The sequence below is a fragment of the Schistocerca gregaria genome, chromosome 11 (assembly GCF_023897955.1).
Source record: "Schistocerca gregaria isolate iqSchGreg1 chromosome 11, iqSchGreg1.2, whole genome shotgun sequence".
NCBI classification, from domain to species: domain Eukaryota; kingdom Metazoa; phylum Arthropoda; class Insecta; order Orthoptera; family Acrididae; genus Schistocerca; species Schistocerca gregaria.
Window position 1 is genome coordinate 77,158,297 of NC_064930.1, and position 10,946 is coordinate 77,169,242.

Sequence of the window (10,946 nt, forward strand, 5' to 3'; positions counted from 1 at the left end):
TGTGTGTGTGTGTCTCGCATTGCAGGCATGTGATACGATGAGTGTGTGTGTGTGTGTGTGTGTGTGTGTGTGTGTGTGTGTGTCTCGCATTGCAGGCATGTGATACGATGAGAAAAATATGTAAGTGGAGCAGGTAGAAACACGATCATTTTAGGGGTGATATGGGCTGCAAACGGGGGAAATCTGCTGGTATTTAAACTCTCACAAACAGCACCTTGTTTGGTGTGGCACCTAAGAACAGATGTCTGGAAAATGGTGAACCCGGTCAGCTTATCACATTACTGTTACGAGAATATACACAAAGTGGTTAAAGAATGGTGAAGTGATGAGGTACTGAACATCCATCTCTCATCAGAGAATGTGGAGACTGGATGCTTGTTGCTATGTAAAGCAGGACAGGTGGCAGCCAATGGCATATATGACGACAGACTACAATTGTGATGCAGGTAAAATTGTTTTCTAGCACACCATTCAGTTCACACTTTTGAACATGGGACTTCACAGCAAACTCTAAGCATTCTCTTGTCGATTTTGTCAACTAAGATTTCCAGAATGAGATTTTCACTCTGCAGCGGAGTGTGCGCTGATATGAAACTTCCTGGCAGATTAAAACTGTGCGCCCGACCGGGACTCGAACTCGGGACCTTTGCCTTTCGCGGGCAAGTGCTCTACCATCTGAGCTACCAAAGCACGACTCACGCCCGCGAAAGGCAAAGGTCCCGAGTTCGAGTCTCGGTCGGGCACACAGTTTCAATCTGCCAGGAAGTAACTAAGATTTCGGTAGGCACTGTCTCGTGTAAATAGGATTTTGGATTTGTGGGAACATGTTGCCTGGCCAGATGAATGGCGTTTCTTTTTATCCCAGGTCAGTGTTCCTGTCCATATACACCATCTGCTTCACGGAGGTACATTTATGGGTTTGAGAATATTCACCTGGCCGTCCTTGGGGCCTGTGGCACTGATCAGTGGCACCATGACAACTGTGGACGAGTGGGCATCTTTATCCCTTCATGCTCAATGTCTTTCATAATAGTGATGAAATATTCCAGCAGGAAAACTACCCATATGCCAAGGCCAGAATCCTGATATAGTGGAATGTTAATGAATACACGTTCTCTTGGCCACCAAAATTTGAATAACCAGAACTTGGTGGAAAATATGTGGGATATATTGGATGCCAGGTTCACACCCCCAAATCACTGACCCATACTATATGGGAATCATGTGACCTGTGCATAAACATGATACCTCTGGTGACCTGCCAAGGATTTTCATAGTTTATGCTTCACTAAGCTGCTGCTGGACTGTTTCCACTCTGTTAAGCAGAGGCTAACAATGTTTTGGCTACCTGTCTCCCCCCACAGTGGCCTTGGCCCTACTGCACACCACACCCTGACTCAGGACGTATATATCGCAGTGATTAGAAGGAATCTGATCAGCAATACAAGGGACGTGTTTGTGAAGGTATTAATATCAAAAAGAACAAATTGCATTGCTAAAATCCTGAAAGCGAATGTGTTAAAAGTAAGCATTCTGAACCTGGTACCTATTACTGGTGTTGCCCTGTTGTTGAGATGTTGATTTCCCACATGTTCACTTGATGTGACTCTACATACCCCAATTTTCACAAGCTAATACCTACATACATACATGCTCAGTGGAGGAGGTACCTCTGTCCCGGTATCTATGCCCCTCCTTTGTTTTCCAATGACAAATGGTGCATGGGAAAGTCAGCTTTTGTGTGCCACTTACGTTTGCTTAGGACAGGCATACCAGGTATTTTAGGTTTTACAGATTTTTCTCTTTTTAATTTTTCTGTATGCATCCTCTGAATAACACCAAGGAGCTTACAATGTTATGTGGTGTATCATTTATATATGCCATAATCAGTTGCAGGACTGGGATATAATCTGAGTTATGTACTAGTTTTTCACCTGACGTTTTTGTCCCTTTAAGGATTATATGTGGTAGGAACTTCTGAATCCTGTCACAGCTCTGATATTTCATAAGCAACAGTGTGAAACTGTAACGAATCTCTTCCAGGAGCTAAGGAAAACATGAGTTACACTGTTGTCCTCTGCCCTATGGATTGTGTGGTCTGACAGAGCAAGCTGAGTTCACAAGATAACTGCTTGTGGAATCTGTGCACAAAGCTGTTTCTTCTGTTATCCCTGCAAGTCATTTTACTGTGTTTTGTTTGATTTTCATTGACCTTTCACATGTGATACTGACTCCTTCAGATATGCCTGATTTTCGTACAGGGTCCCGTGTGATGGGCAATAAGTTAGTACATAGTCTTAGTACATTGTCATTACGTAATGTAACTTTTCCTGCCCTGCTATTGATTCTACATAATTCCTGAAGTAATTCAAAGAATTGACATTTACTCAGTATTTTAAATTATGTTAATCAGAATTCTTGCTTTACATTTCATCAAACACTATATCTACATCTCTTCTGCACATTAGAGTGGACAGTTCTTTAGCACACAGTGTCTGAACAGTGAGCAGTGCCGACTCCGTGCGTTCAGTGTATGTAGTGTAACATGTTCATTGAAGTGTCACTTCACAGCAATCAGCGACTGGACAGTACATGAGTGTCTTTCATTTAAACCTGTACTTTGAAAAATGCCCTAAATACATTTTTAGGACATTATCTGGCTTTAACTCTGATTGTGTAGTCCATTAATTTTTTGCAGTCTTATTTATAAACAACAAAAAATACATAGTGTACTCAGCTAAGTCAGGATGATTGGGACCTGAGAAGTTTGCACATGACTAAATGTGCCAACACAGTTCTCACAACTCCTGGAAATTTAGTTGAGACTTTTCAAATGCTTCCCAAGAGCCCATAATAGCACTGATTCTGAATAAACATTAAAACCTCTAGAGATGCAAAGGCTGGAATAGTATTGAGGTACGCTGTTGCAGCTGTGATCACATTTATAATTTTTCATCTATTCATACCATTCTCACCTTGTTAAAAATGCAATTACAGATAATTTTATGTTTTTAAGAGGCATCTTATGACAACCTATTTAATATTGTAATTACAATTTGTTAATACAGAATTCTTTTACAAATTTGACAGCTCTGATACAAATATGTAATCTGTTTTCGTGTGATTACTATATTAATTTTCCTTTAAGTTTCTTATGTAGTATTGTCAATGATTTAACGTCAGCTATAATATGAAATTAGTTTTGCGTTTTATATTAATGTTAAGATATTTGACAAATATAAAATTTACTTTGGATAAACAATAAACTGCCCCACACATTTGTATTTTTATCAATCTTATTAGTTTGAGTGGTTATGATTGATTAAAAAGTGAGGCATAATCCTCACTTTCCTAACCAGAGGTGTCAATTGTCTACTGAGAATTAGGCATTAGTGCCAAAATTGTCTAATGACAAACTACACCTTCAAAAAATGGGACTGTCAGGTTATTTATTACACATTCTGATTGAGTGGTGTATTATAAGCTTTCTAAGGCAGTTACATTTTCCACTAAGTGTTGGCCCAAATGGGGGTTTGGAGGGATTCATAGAAATCATGCACCCCCCCCCCCCCCCCCCCCCGAACATTTCACTAAAGGCTTTTATATTTTGACGTGTATCAATTTCTAGATACCTTGACTAACTTTCAGAGAATATAGTAGTGAGAAAAGCCTCAAAAATGGCAAATATTCTATAGATTGCTAGCTAAGTTCACGCGTGACACTTCCCAGCTGCTTGCCTGTGGGCTGGCAGGTGGAGGCACTACTCACAGGGTGACAGCACCTGCTGACAGTAACAAACCTGACAAGGTTGCTGAGCCTACAGTCGGCACTGGTAGACCACAGCAAGCTGAGTCTGGCAAGACAGCAATGGAAAGACCCTTCCACTAAGGAAAAAAATGTCAAACACTGACTCGAAATGCAGGCAAAAACACGAGAGTGCAGATCTCGCTTTGGTAACATTTTATTTGATGTTCTCAGACATCCAGCCACATGAAAAGGTTAATATTCCTTGCCAAAGTATTCATCGGCCACTATTGAGCAGCACTACTGCTGTGTGTAGGCACATGTTGACTCGACATTCAGTGTGTGTGCTTCAACCTAGAGATCACTACATCCCATGCTACACTCAGCTATAGGTTGCAGTCTCTGTTTAGGACCTTGGCAGTGATTTTTATGTTGCTGGTTTCTTTAATTACACCCTTTCTAAAGTTGTTAGTGCAAACCATGACAGAGATTTTGTCAAATTTGAGCTGATGGCCATTTCCCAGGACATGCTCAATTAAAGCGAATTCGTTGCAGTAGCGCAGTCAATAGAAACTTTCATTGTTGCACTGTATGCATTGTTTGTCCAACATGAGATTTTCCCAGGTCGCAACATTTTTTAGACCCCAGGTATTCTGATATCTTACAAATTTGCTGGTTTTTGGCTTAGATCTGAAGGTAATTTGATTTTATGTCTCTTCAGCAGGGGGCTTTGTCCTTCCTTCTCCTCCTCCTCATCATCATCACCAATCATCATCATCATCATCATCATCAATGCTCTTGTGATTTTTACTTCAAATAACTTTGTTTCTCTGATTGCTGTAGCTGTTGTTCCTGAACTCTCATAAATAGCTTCGTTCATGCATTGATATGGCTGTGGTTTTGTAACAAATGTCATCACAGAGACTCAGAAAGAGAAGTTTGGCTGGCTTTAGCAGCAGCAATGGCACAACTTCCCATCTTTGCCTTGGGGCTTCCCTTTTTGTGAAGTAATTAGTGACATTGGAAAAACAGTCCACAAATGACCCAGTGTTATGGTGGATGAAATAGATTGTGCAAAAACCTGTATATTCACAAAGCCACCAGCACAAAGTGTGGCCAGAGCTAAGCACAATGGCATCTGCACACTAAACTATGAGTGCATTTTCATTTTTGCTGCTGACAGACCACTGCGGAGGATATTACAGAATGTGCGACTACAATACAGAGGTATGGACAGTGCTGGACCAAGTTATTTACTGGAAGCTCCTATATGACTCAGTGTCAAGAATTGTAAAGACGACAGCTTCTTAAGTACTTATTGCTGGAAGAAACTATGGTCTAGAATCTTCTCCCTGAGGTTCAAGATGACCTCATGTTTGTGCTGTGCCAAGATCCACAAGGATGGGACACTCTTATTCCTCAACATATCTATGATTTGTTTGTTGACATAAACATCCCTAAAACGTTTGCCTGGAGTCGCGAACAGAAACTAAGCAAAATTTAGTTAAAAGATTAATTGAAACAGGGACAGGAAATGTTGAGCTGAAGAAATTTCTCATGCTGAGGCACCATCTTTTGTATCTCCATGTCAAAACAGTTTGCCACAAGGGATTGGACCCACTGTGACAACCACCTCTGCCTCTGTCAGTCTTAAAATGCTGACTCTGACCAGACAGGAATATCTTGAGGCTCCAAAACAGGTGGAAATCACTGGGAGTGAGTTGTAGGCTGTAGAACTGTGATCGAACATATGCCATCTAGATGTCGGCAGGAACTCTGTTCTTTGGCCTGTGTGGGTGAGTGTGATGCCAATGCATTGACTGCTGGTTTCTGGGGTATTCTATGCAACTCACATTTAATTGCCTGAGATGATGCAGTCTAGAAAGATCCAGTCCAGAAACTACTCACCATCATGGTTTAGATGTGTAAGTCAAAGTTGCCTGTACATGTTTTGGTTTATGTTCTAGAGCCTGCACCCATGTGGTGCACAACACCTGGAATAACAGATACTTCGTGGCAATTTCGTGCAACAAGGAACAGCACATTTATGTAAACTGACTGCTGAGTTCTGTGATGGTGAAGGAATGATTCTCCATAATCTCTTTCCATATAATCTACACTAGATTGCTGCACCCTACACCATGAGTATTTTGGCAATTTATTGAAAAGTATCTGCTCGATGATGAACAATCTGCTTGCTTATGAAATTAGGCCCATCAGCCAGGCACATCTGATGAGGAGTTTGTTAGTGCTATGTTCTATGCATTCAAAAACTTCATTGTGAATCACAATAAACAAGTTGTGGGAGAAAGAATGCAAGCCTCCATTTTCAACTGCTGCTCCGAAGCTGCTGCAAGGCTTTGGAAAGTTGCGTTAGTGCGAGCACCATGCCACACCATTATTCTGTCACACAAACACAGTCATTTTATGCAACAGAAGGGTATGGATTACTGTGGGGCATTACATGAAGGGTGGGCTTCATACATAGCATCTCCTTGCTCCACATGTGGGGCCACTGTGCACATCATATTAGGAACCGAGCCAATTTTTTCAGTGGAATTAATCATCATCAGGTTAGTAAGGGTTACATAATAGTCAATAGAGATGTTGGGGTGCTGTTAAAGTGCCTATGAAAGACGCCTTGGTCCTAGTAAACCTGTGATTTGAAACTATCTATATATTTAGCCACACTCTTAAGATGTCTTATTTTCTGTACAACAGCCAATATTACTATCAGATGGATGATGATATGGTAAGTCCAGCTGTTGCAAACCTGCTGTATGACAATACTGTCCCAATAAAGCCCAGTAGTTTTAGACACTGTGACATGTTTGTCATTTCACCCCATGGATATGAAAAACTGTATTCTTGCAACATCTCAACAGCATTGTCAGTAACATAAAGTTCACTGCGGAAGTAGCAGGGTTGCCAAAAGTTCTGGAAAAAAATCTCGTTTCGATCTCAGTAGATGAAATGGTTTGTTTACTGATATGTCGTGCATCATCGCTGGCTGGGTGCACCTCAGTATATGTGCTGCTTCCCTACTCCCTCATTTTTACTGCTCCTTCCCTTTCTACCACTCCCCTCAGCATGCAGTCAGTGCTGTCACCACTTCAGGCCACTAGCCTAGTAGCTGCTGACTACAGGCAGGGAGGCATGATGAGTGCTTTGTTTGGATGTGATTCTCAGAGACTGTTGACACAGTGGCTGGAGACATGTGCACGAGTCGATTTGAGTGATTGTGCGAAAGTGTGTCTGCACTCTGGTTTTCTGACAAAGGCTAAATTTGTGGCTAAAAATTTAGTTGCGAGTGTGTGATTGTCTTCCCTATGTGACTGTCTGTGGCTCATCGATCATCTTTACGGTGAGTTGCTACTTATCCTCATTAGTATTGATTCTCAGAGTATTCGTGCAAGTTATCTGTTGCATGGATTGGTCACTGCGGTATTGTTTGCACAACATGGTGTCTCTTGACACTTGAATACTTGGCCACGAGTGGACTTCCTTGATGGGCCAAAACTGCAGGTCATTTCTGTAGGCATCTCAAATGGGTTGGGTCTGCCGATCTGAAGCACATTGTTTCCCACTAATGTGCAGCCCCTGTCCATCTAATTTAGTCTCACCAGTCTGCCTGCAGGTCCGGCCTGTTTGTGTGTGGTGTAATGCGGCAGATTTTTGTGATTTATCCATCGACTAGGACTGCGGTGCACCTCCGCAGGCCAGAGGGCTGTGGACGACAGACTTAGGAATTGCGACTCTCTCACTGCAAGTACATTGTGTGTGCAATGTTTGATAGAAATTTCATTTATTCTAGTATATTTTGTCACTTCCAATGTGGTTTAGATATTAGAAAGTATGGGTGATCAGAAGAAGAAAATTGTGGCAGTTTCTACACTATGTGCTCATGTATTTCTTGAAAGAAAAGAAAATCACACAGTACCTATAAAACTATAGCAAACATTGTAGAACCATCATTTCGTTGGTGGTCACCTGTAGTGTTGGTTTACACAACTCTTCCCTACCAGTTAATACATAAATTTCTCGACTGAAGAGGACTGAAACTGCCCCCAACTCATACATGGAATGGGAAGCATAAGCAGTAGGGCATCTCCCTCCATTTTGCTTCTGCTGCTACCCCAGAGTTGAAAGCATCAGTTTGTACAATAAATTGGAGGTTAAAATTTGACAGCCAGCACTGGGTTTCCATCCACTTCAGTTCCACACCCTTCTGACGTAAGGCACTTAATGGAGCTGCTAGCTGGATATACTTCCAAATAAAATTTTATCATACCAGCAAACCAGGCTATCCCTGCTTGGTTTTTGGAGGTTGGAACCTATGTATTGCCGAGTTCATGAGTGGTCCACATGGACTGCACCAGTAGGAACTAGGTGCCCCAAGAAAGAAAATTCGGGACACACAAGGTTGACCTTCGAGGGCTTTGCCATTAAACCCGCTTCACCCACTACCTGATGGAGGTGCTCCAAATGCTCGGAAAAGGTTTTACTGTATACCACAACATCATTGAAATAACTGTAGACGAACTGGAATTTAAGGTTACCCACAACAGAATCTAGCAACATAGTTAGCATGGCTGCTCTGGTAGGGACCAAAAGGTCTCAAGTTAAATTCGTACAAGTTCCACTCTGTAGTGAACACAGTTGCTGCTTTGGATTCCTCTGCCAGTGGTATCTGGTAATATTCTTCATATAGATCAAGTACTGCATGCCAGTGAACCATGTGAAGCAGTGGTGGTCAGGAAGGTCAGGTTCAAGAACTATCTTAAGATGCAATGCACAATAATCCACCGCCAGACAGAACCCCCCACCATATTTGCCTTTTTGACTAAGTATAGGGCGAAGTCAAAGGATAAATCACTCTGTCTGTTAACATTTTATCAACTTCTGTCTTATGCTCTCATCTGTTGGTTAATGCTCGAGGGAAATCACTAGGTAGTTGTAACACCTGTTGTGCCTCTTCATAAATGACTCAGACTGACTATATTCTGAAAACAGAATAAGCACCTAGATTATGAGTATGATTGCAGAACAAAATCTTTAAAGAGGTGTGAAACTCCCTGTATGTAGTCTAAACACTAACCGAATTTTTCCTATAAAATTGCATCCTGATGAGGCTGGTACACAACCCCTTCACCACAGTGGGGGTTGGGGGAGGGGAGAATTCAGCATTTTTGTTTAAAACCTTTTTAAATTTTAAAATTATTAATACAAATGCAAATTGATAGTATAATTTATAATGATAATGAATTAAAATGATTTTAACACGGGAATCGTTATTTCCTTTGAAAGACTGGTAAACAGAACCATTAAAACTTACAAGGTAGCTAACAGAATTTGGGTGCTGTTCCATGACTTAAGTTTTCTCAAATTTGCCTAATAAGCAGGTTTAGAATTTTGTTGAGGAAAAAAAAAAGAAACGAACAGCAGGAAACTTTATAAACAGCAAAAGATAAAATTACCAAATACGACAGGCAGAAAAAACAAGAAGTGGTGCCTGTGATGTGTGATCATCAACACCATGTCCTAAGACCTGTCGAGTCTCCCAACTGGCCGATCAACCAAAAAAACATTCACAAGAAATACGCAGACATGAGCCAAGGCTGTCACGAGGGACCAGTTTATAACTGATTTCTATAACATGCACCAAAGCTCTTGAAGACAAGCTTGAAAATACATATTACAATACCCCCCTTTTTAATGTAATTAAAAAAGAGGGTGCTTTGAGAGATGTGCTACTTTTAACAAGTTCAAAAATGAAACATCAATATGTGGAGCAAATAGCCAAACATGCTTAAAAAAGCTCACAGAATGTAAACTAGTTGTGAGCATAACATATAAAACCCAATCAACTGCTGAACAACATAAAACAAACGTGTGGCAATAGAAGCAGAAAGCAAAAACAAATTACATTTGAGAGGGAGGCTGAGCATAGCAAGTCTAAACAGGCATATACCCATGAAAGGTGCACTAGATAAGTAATGTGATTACATGTCAAAACAAAGAAGTGATGCACCACAACAGGGTAAACAGAAGACTTCATTTTCCAAATAAACAAGCACCAACAGTGATATCTGGAAAATAGAAGTTGCCACAGGCCACACATCTTCTGGTCGTGGCACATCCCCGATGCAGGAAAGTCCTTTGTATGTTTATGCTGTTTCTCCTTACTTGCCCAGCAAGCTCCAAACAGTGCCCAGTGCCTCGTAGCCACAAAAGACCAGCAACGGCCTCTTTCAACACCGACCACCAGAAATCTCTCTCTGTACTCTCCATGGAAACCAGGGAGACCCTCACATCTCAACACCACAGGTATACTCGCAAGTTGGGCACGAGGTACCGACCTTGCAACACAATTCAGAAGAATCTTAAAATCTACTCGTAGTGTAGTTCTCCTGGAAAACCTGTAGCTATTCTTCTTGCTGCATTGCTGTCGCGAAGACATCTTTGCAGCTTGTTCTGCAGTCAACGGCCAATGCCTGGTGAGACAGGGCAAATGATTGGTTGGATGGACAAGGGTACACAGTACCATATCACAAAATCTACACATGCAAATCCTTTGGCTGGAGAAAGACTGCCCTGGTATATGAGTGATAAAAACATTGTCAAGTGTCTTTGACTGATGCCGAAGTTGATGTCTTGAGAGTGTGGACAACACTGATCTGGGCTGCATCAACAGGTGGTGCACAGCATATTACTAATGCTGTTGATGGCATAATTATGTGTAGATGCAAAAGATATTGGGTGGGGGAGTCACCACTCCATCTGGCTGCAAGACAGGAACGTGTATATGCAGCAGAGGCACTGCTGTGATGACACAGGGAAGACACCTGAAGATGCAGCAAGCAGATGCAAGACCACTATTGAGCACTAATAAATATGATCGATATCTTTTTTTTTTTTCCTTGATTCCACGAAAAACCGCTCATAAATTTTTATACCTTCCTGCTTCAGTTACTGCTTTCAAGCAGGTGTTACTTAAATTGTCATAAATACTTACATGTCGATATGTTGCATATAGTTAAAAGCATGATAAATTCATGTCACCTTTTTTCCAAATCAACGAACATCAGTTATTTTGTAGTACCATGTGAATTCAATGTGGTACATCTTTAGGAGCCTATGTTAAAGTAATTGGAAGTCCAGTTGGTGCAAATGTGAATCATTAAGCAAAATTTACTGCACTA